The sequence below is a fragment of the Neovison vison genome, chromosome 6 (genome assembly GCF_020171115.1).
Source record: "Neovison vison isolate M4711 chromosome 6, ASM_NN_V1, whole genome shotgun sequence".
Classification (NCBI taxonomy): domain Eukaryota; kingdom Metazoa; phylum Chordata; class Mammalia; order Carnivora; family Mustelidae; genus Neogale; species Neogale vison.
Genome location: NC_058096.1, coordinates 177,183,683 through 177,198,662, shown reverse-complemented (window position 1 = coordinate 177,198,662; position 14,980 = coordinate 177,183,683). Strand labels below are relative to the sequence as shown.

The following is a 14,980-nucleotide window of genomic DNA, read 5'->3' as shown; positions in this document are numbered from 1 at the left end:
AATTGCAGCAAGGAGAGGGAGGGAACCCTGTGATGGGAAGTACCCTGCTGGTTGTAAAGCACACTGGCCTGAGGTGCTGGAGTGAAGGGTCTAACCCTTGATCTCAGCTCAGGTCTTAATCTCAGGGTGTGAGTTCAAGTCCCATATTGGGCTCCGCACTGGGTGTGGAGCCTACTTTTAAAAAAAGGAAAAAGCACACTGCCCTTTGTAAGGGTTCTTGGTGGTTGTGTTTTTGAAGCCTTAATGGGTTTGTGACCCTCCTGACAAGGTCAGGCAGGGTCCCTATGCCACAGGGTCAGCTGAAGAGCCTTGAGAGGGGGAGCACCAGTGTCCTCGGTCAGCCGTGGTGAGCGTCCTAGAGCATCCTGTCCAGACATTGTCACCTCCCTTAAATATCTTTACAGCAAGACCCCGGAGCCATAGTGTTAACGCAATTGGGAGGAAATAACTACCATATAACCTAATAGGCTAAGCTGGTCCTTGTTTTCAAGCTCTTTGGCCCTTGCAGGCTTATTGCTGATGGGAAAAGCCTGATTTCATTTTTCAGTCCTAGTAAATGTGGTCATTAACATAAGAGCCCTCTCCCTTCTGCATCCCAGCATGGAGTGAGGCTGTACAAAGTTTTGCTGTGTTTGCTACAGGAACAAAAGGAGGCACGTGAGTTCCTGATCCGGGCACTATTGCCAACAAGCCAGGAAGGGAAGAGGCAGTTTGTTTCCTGAGAAGTAGTTCCCGCAGAACCTTCGGTGCTCCAGAAGTTTCTACACTCCAGGTCTGTGCACACAGAGCAGTGAGCTTCTGGGTGCATGAGTCATAGACCCTCCCTTCACATTGGAGAGGGATCACGGTGGCTGAGAACCGGCAGGTCACAGGTCAAGTCTCAAGCAGAGCCATTTTCAGTGAAAGTACGTATGTGTACTTTTATGCTGTGTATGGTGAGGATTTGGAATTTCCTTTAAAGACAATGTTTGTCAGACTCTGAAGTTCCTTGGAGGCACGTGGAGTGTTTGTAGAAACGCGAATTTCTGGGCTCTACCGTAGAGCTTCTGACTTAGTAGGTCTGGGGCAGGGCCCGAGAATCTGCATTGCTAACCAGTGTCTGGGTGAGCCTGACTTTTTTAGAGCATGTTTTTTTAAAAACTTAAATTCAATTAACATTTAGGGTATTATTAATTTCAGAGTTGGTGTTCAGTGACTCATCAGTCTTATATAACACCCAGTGCTCATTACCTCATGTGCCCTCCTTAATCCCCATCACCCAGTTACCCTCCTCTTCTGCAGCAACTCTCCATTTGTTCCTGTGATTAAGGGTCTCTTATGGTTTGACTCCCTCTCTGATTTTGTCTTGTTTTATTTTTATTTTATTTCCTTCCCTTCCCCATGATCCTCTGTATTGTTTCTCAAATTCCTCGTATCAGTGAGATCATATGATAATTGTCTTTCTCTGATTGACTAATTTTGCTTAGCATAATACCCTCTAGTTCCATCCGTGTTGTTGCAAATGGCAAGATGTTGGCGAGGATGTGGAGAAAGAGGAACCCTCTCACACTGTTGGTGGGAACGCAGGCTGGTGCAGCCACCCTGGAAAAGAGTGTGGAGGTTCCTCAAAAGTTGAAAATAGAGCTACCTTACGACCCAGCAATTGCGCTACTGGGTATTTACCCTAAAGATACAAATGTAGTGATCTGAAGGGATGTGCACCCCAATGTTTATAGCAGCAATGTCCACAATCGCCAAACTGTGGAAAAAGCCCAGATGTTTGATAATCCTGCTTAAAGCTTTCCCCTTGGAGCATCTTCCAGAATAAAGGACACTCTTAACTTTTCCATGTTTTGTAGGGGGCGATCTCGGTTTTGGAGGGATGTCTTTCATGAAAAATGATACAAAATTATGAGCACAAAATTAGAAATGCGAAAGTAAATATGTATATAGGATGAGAAAAAAATCACAACAAATCACAAATATTAAAAAGCTGACAAATACCACAACAACACACATCCCATAAAAATTATAATAATTATATAATCATTCCATAAAAATTACCTGAGGTACCTTTTTTCCTACACTTTTTGCTTATATATGCTTTGATTAGTCTCTATATTTATACTTATATGAATCCATATGTATTTTGTGCCTCACATTTGTGTGCCCCTTCCCTGACATAAACACTTAACCCTCTGCTTATAGAACCTCAGCTTCCTGGCAGTTAGAGCAAAGAAAGAAAGTAGTTGGGTTCTTGGCCTCTCATTGTCTAGCCAAACCTACTTCTTCAGTAGAAGACAAGTGGTTCTGAGCCTGAAGAGTTTGCAGAGAGTTGGAGAAGGGACATTCCACTACATTCTTCATTACCTTTTTTAAAAACTAAGATTACCATAGCTAGCATTCAATTCTTAAATTTCATGTCTAACCGAGGTGGACTAAGCCGAGGTGGGAGTTTTAATCATTACTTCTATTTTGCACACCACACGAGGAAACAGATTCAGAGAAGCGGAGCATCAGCCCAGCATCACCCAGCCAGTAACTGGTAGAGTCAGAATCGGAACCCAGGATTTGAACATCTGGCTGCAGCAGATAAATCATATCTGTATCTTATAGGCGCCATGTGGGGCAGTTTTCGTTTTGGCTCTCTGTAAGTTGATGAGCATTGAACAGTGGTTTGTAGCCTTTTTAAAGAGCTTCTAAAATTCTTCAAATAAACCATTATGTAATGGCTGAATTTTTAAAACAGATGGAAAAACAAACAAAAAAACAACACTGCAAACTTGTACCTCCAGTTAAATGTGGGAGAGAATGGGGAACTCTGAGCTCTCCCACCTCTACCACCTAGCTCTGCTTTACAAGAACAAAATGTCCCCAAGAAGCTCACTGAGATAGCCATTCACTCTGTTTCCTTTACTAGTAGGGTTTTTATTTTTCAGGTTTTAATATGGTCTGCAGTCTTCCACAAAAAATGGCCTCAGCCTCAACCACCAGTCTTGGTTGCCTGTCTTTTATTAGTAGGAGGATATTCTCAAGTTCAAAGGCATGATTTGAATGACCCAAACACTTGCCTCAGCAATGGATCAGCATGGATGTGGGGGAAGGGGCAAGAGGGAGGTACAAACCCAGTGCTTCTGCCACTTAGGTGCTCAAGGAGAAATGTCTTCTCTTCAATTTATAAGAAAGCAGTAAGTATGTCAGAAATAAGTGAACTCAGGAAGAGGGAAAAGCAAGATGGTGGAAATTTAGGAGACCTAAATTTTGTCTGGTCCCAGGAATTCAGCTAGTTACCAAACCATTCTGAACACCTACCAACTCGACAGGAGATGGAAGAAAAGAACAGCAACAATTCTATGAACAGAAAAGCAACCACTTTCTGGAAGGTAGGATGTGGGGAGAAGTGATTCTGAGGTGATATTTGGGAAGATAGACCATGGCGGGAGGGGACCTCCATCAGCTGGCTCTCGGCAAGTGATAGAAAAGCAGAGCACAAAATCAGAACTTTTAGAAGTCTGCTCCAATGAGAGACGTCGTCCCAGTGGCTAAGTCGGGGGTGGAGCCCTTGTAGGGACAGTGTGGTCTCAGGAGCCTCGGGGTCACAAAAAGGTGCCTGAGTGTAGCAGAGCTCCCAGGTATCAGAGCAGGGAAGCAAAGATGAAGACAAGGAGGGGGCTCTCAGCTCAGGGTTGCCATAAACTGTGATTCATGGTACAGTCAGGCCACTGCTCTGGGAGCAGAGACCCACCAAGCAGCAGATCCTATGAGACTCACCTTACTCCCTGGGAGGAGTGGTGTGGGAGTGCACCGCAGGAATCTGCTGGGTTTAGAGACTCCAGATTTGCCCGTGCACCAGAGACAGAAACACTTGGTCACAGGCTGGGTGAGCCTGTAGTGCGGCTAGGGGCCAGGGAGACAGGAGGGATTAACTGCTTTTCTCTGAGGGTGCACTGAGGAGTGGGGACCCAAGTGCTCAGCTCCTTTGCCAGAGATTGGGAGGCTGCCATTTCCATTCTCATTCTCCAAAGCTGTATGGAAAGCATTCAGGGAACAAAAGCTTCCAGAAGAATTTTACCAAACATTTAAAGAATTTTGTTTAAAAACTGTTCCTAATAATAGAAATGGAAGGAAAACTTCAAACTCATTTTATGAGGCCAGCATTACCTTGATCCCCAAACCAGACAAAAGACCCCATCAAAAAGGAGAATTACAGACCAATATCCTTGATGAACATAGATGCAAATATTCTCACCAGAACAGTAGTCAATAGGATCCAACAGTACACTAAAAGGATTATTCAGCACGACTAAGTGGGATTTATTCCTGGGCTGCAAGTTTGGTTCGACATCTGCAAATCAATCAATGTGATACAATACATTAATAAAAGAAAGAACAAGAACCATATGATACTCTGAATAGATGCAGAAAAATTGTTTGACCAAGTACAGCATCCTTTCTTGATCAAAATCCTTCACAGTGTAGGGATAGAGGGTATATACCCTCAGTATCACAAAAGTCATCTATGAAAAACCCACAGCAAATACCATTCACAGTGGGGAAAAACACAGCTTTCCCTCTAAGGTCAGGAACATGGCAGGGCTGTCCATTATCACCACTGCTATTCAACATAGTACTAGAAGTCCTAGCCTCAGCAATCAGACAACCAAAAGAAAAGGCATCCGAATAGGCAAAGAAGTCAAATTTTCACTCTTTGCAGATTACCTGATACTTTATGTGGAATGTCCAAAAGACTCCACTCCAAAACTGCTAGAACTCTTACAGGAATTCAGTAAAGTGTCAGGATATAAAATCAATGCACAGAAATCAGTTGCATTTCTATAGACCAACAAGAAGACAGAAGAAAGAGAACTTAAGGAGTCAATCCCATTTACAATTGCACTTCAAACCGTACGATACCTAGGAGTAAACCTAACCAAAGCGGCAAAGAATCTGTACTCAGAAAACTATAAAGTACTCATGAAAGAAATTGAGGAAGACAAAAAGAAATGGAAAAACATTCCATGCTCATGGACTGGAAGAACAAATATTGTGAAAATGTCTATGATACCTAGTGCAATCTACACATTTAATGCAATCCCTATCAAAATACCATCAACTTTTTTTTTAAGGAAATGGAACAAATAATCCTAAAATTTATATGGAACCAGAAAAGACCCCGAATAGTCAGAGGAATGTTGAAAAGAAAGCCAAGTTGGTGGCATCACAATTCTGGACTTCAGGGACGCCTGGGTGGCTCAGTTGGTTGGACGACTGCCTTCGGCTCAGGGCGTGATCCTGGAGTCCCGGGATCGAGTCCCACATCAGGCTCCCAGCTTCATGGGGAGTCTGCTTCGCTCTCTGACCTTCTCCTCGCTCATGCTCTCTCTCACTGTCTCTCTCTCTCTCAAATAAATAAATAAAATCTTTAAAAAAAAAAAACAATTCTGGACTTCAAGCTCTATTACAAAGCTGTGATCATCAAGACAGTATGGTACTGGCACAAAAACAGACATATTGATCAATGGACATAATAGAGAGCCCAGAAATGGACCCTCAACTCTATGGTCAACTAATCTTTGACAAAGCAGGAAAGAATGTTCATGGAAAAAAGACAGTCTCTTCAACAAATGGTGGTGGGAAAATTGGACAGCCACACGCAGAAGAATGAAACTGGACCATTTCCTTACACCACACACAGAGATAGACTCAAAATGGATGAAAGACCTCAATGGGACACAGGAATCCATCAAAATCCTTTAAGAGAACACAGGCAGTATCCTCTTCAACTTCAGACACAGCATTTTCTTCCTAGAAACATCATCAAAAGCAAGGGAAGCAAGGGCAAAAATGAACTATTGGACTTCATCAAGATCAAAAGCTTTTGCACAGCAAAGGAAACTGTCAACAAAACCAAAAGACAACTGACAGAATGGGAGAAAATATTCACAAATGACATATCAGATAAAGGGCTAGCATCTAAAATCTATACAAACTCAACACCCAAAGAACAAATAATCTAACCAAGAAATGGGCAGAAGACACGAACAGACATTTCTGCAAAGAAGACATCCAGATGGCCAACAGACACAGGAAAAAATGCTCCACATCACTGGGCATTAGGGAAATACAAATAAAAACCACAGTGAGATACCACCTCACACCAGGCAGAATGGCTAAACTTAACAAGTCAGGAAACGACAGGTGTTGGCAAGGATGCAGAGAAAGGGGACCCTCCTACACTACTGGTAGGAATGCAAGCTGATGAAGCCACCCTGGAAAACAGTATGGAGGTTCCTCAAACAATCAAAAATAGAGCTACCTTATGATCCAGCAATTGCACAACTGGTATTTATGCCAAAGATACATATAGTGATTCCAATGTTTATAGCAGCATTGTCCTCAGTACCCAAACTATGAAAAGAACCTAGATGTCCATCGACAGATGAATGGATAAGGAAGATGTGGTATTATCTACAATGGAATATTATATGGCCATCAAAAAAGAAACAAAATCTTGCCATTTGCAGAGACCTGGATGGAACTAGAGGGTATTATGCTAAGCGAAATAAGTCAATCAGAGAAAGACAATTATCATATGATTTCACTGATATGAGGAATTTGAGAAATAAGACAGAGGATCATAGGGGAAGAGAAGGAAAAAATGAAACAAGAAGAAACCAGAGAAGAAGACAACCATAAGAGACTCTCAATCTCAGGAAACAAACTGAAGGTTGCTGGAGTGGAGGGGGTGGGAGGGATGAGGTGGTGTGTGATGGACACTGGGGAGGGTATGTGCTATGGTGAGCACTGTGAACTGTGTAAGACTGATACATCATCGGCCTGTACCCCTGAAACAAATAATACATTACAAGTTAATTTTAAAAAAAAGATATATGAACTCAAGACTCAGCTATGTTTCAGTGAACTACAATGCAAAATTCTTGCATACCCAGAGGTTTGGCAGAAATTAATGATACCAGGTACTGGTAAGGATCTTAGTGATGGGGACACTGCCACACTGTTCGTGGAATGCAAACTTGTGCGTCCACTCAGGGGAGGAGCTTGGTGTTACCCAGTAAAGTTGCCCTGTAGCCCAACTTCTGGTGGTGCCAGGCTGTGTACCACATCGACGTGGGGTTGCCATGGACTTGTGTGATGGGGTGGCTCTGGCAAGTTCATGCCTAAAGAAATCATCTTTAACACGAGTCAGCATACTATCGGACCACTGTCCAAATCGGATCTGCCACCTGTTTTTGTTTGGTTTTGCATTGTTAAATAAAGTTTTATTGGAGTACATTCATGTTCATTTGTTTCCACATGGTCACATTTGCTTTTCCTCTACAATGACAAAGTTGAATAATTGTGAGAGACCATCTGGGTTGCAAAACCCCAAACATTCACTGTTTGACAAACAGGAAATGTTAGCCAGCACATAGTCTAGAGGGTTCCTTGCATGTGAGAACCTGTTGACACTTATTGAGACAGTTTGTAGCAGCATGGTTTGTCAAAGCAAAAAACTGAGACGCTACCCAAATGTCCATCAAAAGTAGTGATTTGTAGAGTGGACTATTATAGAGCAGAGATGCAAGGGACAAATCGCCCATTTACACACAGGTCAAAAGCAACCAAAACTGAATTTATTGCTTAGGTGTGTAAATATGTGTGGAAAGTTATAAAGAAAACCAAGGACATGATTATCGCAGAAGTTAGCAGAGGGGCTATGCCTGGAGTGTGATGAGGATACAATGGTGCTGAGGCACATAGGGCTGCTGGTGGTGTCCATTTCTCTCTTGGGTTCATTGTTAGCTGTCTGGCTACTTTATGTTTATTCATTATGTAGTCTCCATGATTTAGATGCTCTTCAGTGTGTGTCAAATTTCATAATACATGAATTTTAACATTGGAGGTGAAACTGGTCTCCCGAATTGTGAAAAGTCCTAATTCAGTTTGTTCTGGTACAGTGTGAAAACTGGCAAAATGTTGGGCAAAATAGGAAAAATAAGATCATGTGCATTGTCTAGCGGAGAAATCTACAAAGGGTTTTGGGCACCCTCAACCCTTTTAGTTCGGTTCCACCTATGCTACCCTTAGTCTTTCTTTTCCTTCCATGGACACCAATCTAGATGAGGGCATGTCAGTGGGTTGGAGACCATTTTTGAATAGGAGTCTAAGAGGGAAGGTCTTTAAGTTGCATGCACGTACCACCCCCAACCCTCGCCGAAAGTGATTTTTTAAGAAAAGATTTTATTTATTTATTTGGGAGAGAGAGAGAGAGCAAGAGTGAGAGCACAAGGAGAGGGAGAGGCCGAGGGAGAAAGAGAAGCAGGCTACCTGCTGAGCAGAGAGCCCCTGGACTCTGGCATCAGTACCTGAGTCAGAGGCAGACACTTAACCAACTGAGCCACCCAGGTGCCCCTGAAAGTGATATTTGAAGAAAACAGTGGTCCACACCCCCACAGTGCTGGTAAAACTGTTCAAACACTGGATCTCAGATCTCTCAGCTCCTATTTCTTGAACACCTGCTATAAACCCGCCTGGTGATTGCAAAGCGTGGAGTAGACAGGCTGGTGATGGAGAGGAGGGATGCAACTTTTCACAGCCTGGAGGAAAGGCGGCTCAGTATGGCTTCAGATTTTAGGCATGCACTTTCCAAAACCACTCACTCTGAACACAGGCCACTTCCCTCCAGCGGGCTTCCAAAGATCCTGTGCCACCCCAGCTTGACAACTTGTTGTAGGTGTCATCACTTCCACAAGAGGCCACTCTTGCTTCACTTTTTCTAACGGTGCTGGTTTAAAAAAAAAAAATACAGTTTTAACAACCCGTGGTACAGAAAAAAAAACAGTGTTGGCATGTTTTAAACTCAGCATGCAAAAATGTAATTTCATGGTCTTTTGGACTCTTGTATCGAACTCTTGGTGTGTGCTGCTAATTGAAACATGAGTAATAGTGACGCTGACAATGATGACATCGGGTGTCTCCATGGGGTCTTCCTTCAGAGAGAGCAGACTCTTTCATACGCATTATTCAGTGAAGACTCACAATGCCATGTGTCTTGGGGTTCTCGGTTTCCAAGAGGGAGACTTGGTAAATACCGCAATGTGCCCTGTTTAGATGGTGATATTTCAGAACAAGGGTGCGTAAGAAAAGGGGAAATGTAGACCTCGTCTATGGGAAGTGCACCAGGTTTCCTCAGCGTTGGGTGGATGGTTTAATTTTCATTTGTTAAGTTGCTTTTGGCTTGCTATGAATTTGGGTAGGTGCACAGTTCTAGATACAACTTAGGAGGGTGACTCTCGGCACCCACAGGGCATGGCACTACGGGAAGTTTCCCAGATGATGGCTTCCTTAGGCTTTCCTTCTTCATGGTGTCTCCCCCTTGAACTTATACTCTGGATGTTAGACACTTCTGCGTCCTGCTGAGCCTTCCCTTCCAGTTGCTGTCCTGCCTTTAGTTTCTGTTGTCTGATTTGGCAGACAGAAGGCAGTATATCAAGTCGACATTATAGGTTTAAATCTAGACTCTGCTACTTATTGGCTGGGTGAGTTATTGTCTCTCAGAATCTCAGTTTTGTTTTTGTTTCTGTTTTTCTTTCTTTCTTTTTCTTTTTCTTTCTTCTTTTTTTTTTTTTAAGATTTTATGTATTTATTTGTCAGAGAGAGAGAGAGAGAGAGAGAGAGAGAGCACAAGCAAACAGAGTGGCAGGCAGACGCAGAGGGAGAAGCAGGCTCCCTGCTGAGCAAGGAGCGGATGTGGGTCTCAGTCCCAGGACCCTGGGATCATGACCTGAGCCGAAGGCAGCCCCTTAACCGACTGAGCCACCCAGGCGTCCCTCAGAATCTGTTTACTCATCAGGGTAAACAGTAAAATGGGGCTAATTATACCCATCTCACAGGGGTTTGGGGGGGTATCCTTCTCTTTCTTCCTTCCTCACCCTCAGCTGGGCTGCCTCTGTGGTTGTGAGCCCTAGTTTCTGAGAGGATTGGCAGAATATTCGTTACTGACTTAACTGCTTTCTGCTACAAGCCTGCAGACTTGGGGCAGTCGTTCTAACATTTAAAGGAGAATGCCCTGCTCAGTCTAAAGATGGCGGGCCAGGCTGGGTCTGTGTGGCCATCTCTTCATGGAAGCATGGCTGGCCACTGGCTCTCACTGCCTCCTCCCACCCTGGAGGTGGCTGAGCAAACAAGATTGTCCTCCCCATGTGGGCAGACATCCAGTCTGAGACTGACCCTCCGAACAGAACAGAAAGGCAGAGGAAGGGCAGAGCTGCTCTCTGCTGAGCCACAACGTCCATGTCCTCCTGCCCTCAGTCATCTGGACTCCTGACTCTCAGGCCTTTGGACTCTGACTGGGAGTTCCCTCACTGGCTCCCCTCCTCCGGCTTCAGGAGTTTGCTGGGGGAAAGGGAACCACAGCCTTCATTTCAAGGCATACCTTTGGGATGGGTTTAATAAAATTTGCAAATGCAGCTCACCTAGGCTGCTTCCTGCTGTGCCCTTCTAAGGACTCCTGCCACCCAGTAGCTGCCCCCAAGCTCCGTCAGGAAAATAGACAGAAAAACGCTGTGGGAAAGCTCCTTCTCACAATGTGGTTCCTGAAACTGCAGCGGCAGCAGCAGCACCTGGGGACTTGTCAGAAATGCAAACTCACGGGCTCAGAGCCTTAGAGAAGGGGAATCCCGGGGTGGGGGGGTGGGGGGTGGATTTGGCAATTAGCTTTAACAAGGATTGTGGATTCTGAAGGGTGGGGGACCTTCCAAGAGGGCCTGCTGGTCTTCCTTCCAAGCAGGTGGAACAGATTCTGGAATCTGTCTACTTCCTGCCATTGCTGGGCTGGTAGAGGTGGGAGATGGTGGGGGGTAGGGGGCTGTTCTTTACTTTCTCCAGTCGGCAGGTGCTGAGCATGTATGAAAGGCCTACTAAGACTGCTGATCATTTCTCTCCCCCTCCAACACGCCTTATTGCCTAAACCATGTTACTTCTAGTTGAGAGGCAGGTTTGGTGTTTCTGATTCATTCGTTCGTTTTATTGAACAAATACGCAGCAGCTCTCAGATGCTGGGTACTCTTCAGGGTACTGCGGTGCGGTGATAGCATTGTACTTTTCCAGAAATCAATCAAATTAGGCTATCATTTCAGAGATGGTGAGAGCATGAGGATACAGCAGGGAGAAAGGCCAGTGTGCTGGGTGGAGGAGGGGTCGGGGGAGGCTATTCTTCTTTCTCGGGTGATACGAAAGATTCTATTTTGTCCTTTAATCCTTGTTCTGGGAGAGCACCTTGATCTTCACCCCATCCGGTTCTCGGTTCTGGAGAGGTTTCACTCTCTTTCCCCACAGAGTTGGGGGTGGGCACATGACGTAGGCTCAGCCAATCAGCATTCATCTCCCTGCCCCCAAAACTTGAGCACCAAGGCTTGAGCACCAAGCTCTTAGGTAGAGCTGCGGGCAGGAGAGAGCCCTGATCACGTTGTTTGAACCCCTAAATCCAGCCATGCCTGAAGCCCTTTTAGCTTGGTGCACCAATACTTTCCTTTTCGGTTGGAGCCTGCTTCAGTCTGTTGGAAGCCAAAGGGTTTTAATATGAAACTCAGGGGACGTGGGTTCAGGCCCCGACTCTGCCCCTTTTGGGCTGAGTCTTCACCCCTTTCTGTTAAAAGTGCTGAAGCTTCGTCAGGGAGAGAGAGCCTACAAGGGCGGTGTCCACTAAGGGGTGGCTGGACTGTAGAGAAAAACTAGCTTCGAGCTGATTTCTTTTGACCTTAGCTTAATGGTGTTCGTATTTCGTGTTTCAGGAATGTGTGACTGAATTCCCAATGACGGGGCGAGTGGCTGTTCTATTTTTCATCTTTATGCTGACAGTCCAGATGGTACAGGGCTCTTGCCCCTCCTCCTTCCCTCTCTCCTCACTCAGAGGCGCACAAGTATGTCAGGAGAGACATTTTTCCTTTTCTCAATGAAACATAATTACATTGAATTCATGGCATTGATGATATTCATTGTCTCAAATTACACTGTTTCCTGGTGTTGGCTTGAGAGCTGTATAATAAAGTACTGATAAGGATTTTCTTTTTCTAACCCAAATTGTATGCAGATAGATGACACCTTCTGAGGGCACCACTTTCTTTCTTTTCTTTTCTTTTCTTTTTTTTTTTTCAGAATTACTGAAAAATCAGTCATTTTGAGGCTAATTTACATTGCCTGTGTTTTTTACACACCCATCAGTTTCAAAATAGATTTCAAAGAGGAAAAAAGTGAAATGCTCTCAGCTCAGACATCCAAATGATTTGGCTTTAATGATATGCAAAACAAGGATGGGGGTGAAGGCAGGCAGTGCATAAAGGTGCTCCCAGCTGAGGGAGGCAGGAAGCATTTCCCCAGCCTCCAACAGCTACACGGGGTCACAGCACTGACAGCTTGGGAAGAGGGTGGGGATTTCTGAGAAACAATGACATAAATGATATAAATCCTTATCCATAAAAATTGTAAGTTTTTTTTTTCTTTGCCTCTAAGAACCATTTTTGCCCTGTTGGTGATATTGTCTCCATTAAGGTTGCACGATCCCATGCTTACTCTGTGTGTGTCAGGCTCTCTTCTGAGTGCTTTCTTGTATTAAATAGCTCAGTTCTCACAGAGACCCTATCCATTTTGGAGCTGAATGTTGCTTACGGCTCCAGGGCCAGTAACACAGTAACACAGGCCTCCCCAACTCCAAAGCCTGTTTTCACTTCTGCAGTCCAGAGAAGGCTTGTTCAGGGCATGTAGTATTGGTGCTAAGCTCCTGTGTTGAGATTGACTGTTGCTAATTGATTATGCTTCTCTCTTATTGATCTGGGGGTGAGGAGCAGAACCCTTATCCACATGATGCTTTTGGTGACCACTGGTACAAAGATGGCCTGGGATCAATACCTTAACCTAGGGGCTTGAGACTTTTTCTTTTTTTTAAAGATTTTATTTATTTATTTGACAGACAGAGATCACAAGTAGGCAGAGAGGCAGGCAGAGAGAGAGGAGGAAGCAGGCTCCCTGCTGAGCAGAGAGCCCGATGTGGTGCTTGATCCCAGGACCCTGAGATCATGACCTGGGCTAAAGGCAGAGGCTTTAACCTACTGAGCCATCCAGGCACCCCTTGAGACCTTTTTAAAAAATTAACATATAATGTATTATTTGCCCCAGGGGTACAGGTCTTGAATCATCAGGCTTACACATTTCACAGCACTCACCATAGCACAAACTCTCCCCAATGTCGATAACCCAACCACCTTATTCCTACCCCTTACCCCCCAGCAAACCTCATTTTGTTTCATGAGATTTAGAGTCTCCCTCCCAATCCCATCTTGTTTTATTTTTTTCCTCCCTACCTCCAACACTCCCCACCCTGCCTCTTAAATTCCTCATATCGGAGAGATCATATGATAATTGTCTCTGATTGACTTATTTCTTTTACCATGTTACCCTCTACTTCCATCCATGTCATTGCAAATGACAAGATTTCATTTCTTTTGATGGCTGCATAGTATTCCAGTGTGTGTGTGTGTGTGTGTGTGTGTGTGTGTGTGTGTGTGTATTACATCTTCTTTATCCATTCATCTGTGGATGGACATCTAGGTTCTTTACATAGTTTGGCTATTGTGGACATTGCTGCTATAAACATTTGGGTGCACATGCCCCTTCGGATCACTATATTTGTATCTTTAGGGTAACTACCTAGTAGTGTGATTGCTGGATCGTAGAGTTGCTGATTTTCAACTTTTTGAGGAACCTTCATGCTGTTTTCCAGAGTGGCTGCACCAGCTTGCATTCCCACCAACAGTGTAGGAGGGTTCCCCTTTTTCCGCATCCTCGCCAACATCCGCTGTTTCCTGACTTGTTAAGTTTAGCCATTCTGGCTGGTGTGAGGTGGTATCTCATTGTGGTTTTGATTTGTATTTCCCTGATGCTGAGTGATGTTTAGTACTTTTTCATGTGTCTATTGGCCATTTGAATGTCTTCTTCTTTTTTTTTTTTTTAAAGATTTTATTTATTTATTTGTCAGAGAGAGAGTGGGAGAGCAAGCATAGGCAGACAGAGTGGCAGGCAGAGGCAGAGGGAGAAGCAGGCTCCCTGCAGAGCAAGGAGCCCGATGCGGGACTCGATCCCAGGACGCTGGGATCATGACCTGAGCCGAAGGCAGCTGCTTAACCAACTGAGCCACCCAGGTGTCCCCATTTGAATGTCTTCTTTGCAGAGATGTCTGTTCATGTCGTTTGCCCATTTCTTGATTGGATTCTTTGTTCTTTAGGTGTTGAGTTTGATAAGTTCTTTTTTTTTTTTTTTTTTCCATTGAGGCATTTTGTTTGTCTGTATGTATTACATCCCCAGAAAAAGAATCCCAGGATTTTCCCTCCTGTGTGTTTTCATCTTGCTTCTTCATGGTCTATGATGCCAGTTAAGGTTGTCAGTACAATGAAACCAAACTGGTGGGATGGGAGCAGGTTATTCTGCCATTTTTCTAGATTTTCAGTTGTACATCAAATCTGGAGCTGATCACTCCACACTTGTTCAACCTGCCTGTGAGGTTCACAATAATTTTCCCTGTTCTGTGATCATCAGTGATTCAAATTTGCCAATGTAATCGTGCTTCATCATCATAGTGAGAAACTGGATGATGACTTTGGAGCACGGCCTAAATAGATGCATCTACCTCTCTTTTCATCATTGTTAATGTTGTAGAGAGCATCTGCCAGGACATTCATGCACACCATTATGGCGGCAAGGAAAAATGGAGGAAAGAGTGATAAGTTCTTTATAGATTTTGGATTTTAGCCCTTTATCTGATGTGTCATTTGTGAATATTTTCTCCCATTCTGTTGGTTGTCTTTTGGTTTTGTTGACAGTTTTCTTTGCTGTGCAAAAGCTTTTGATCTTGATGAAGTCCCAATAGTTCATTTTTGCCCTTGCTTTCCTTGCCTTTAGCCATGTTTCTAGGAAGAAAATGCTGTGCCTGATGTCGAAGGGTTGCTGC

At 44.2% G+C, this 14,980-nt stretch overlaps 1 pseudogene; it reads right to left on the bottom strand.

Annotated features, from left to right (window-relative positions):
- Positions 1–12,749: 12,749 nt before the first annotated feature.
- Positions 12,750–14,730, bottom strand: LOC122910184 (annotated as a pseudogene).
- Positions 14,731–14,980: the final 250 nt, after the last annotated feature.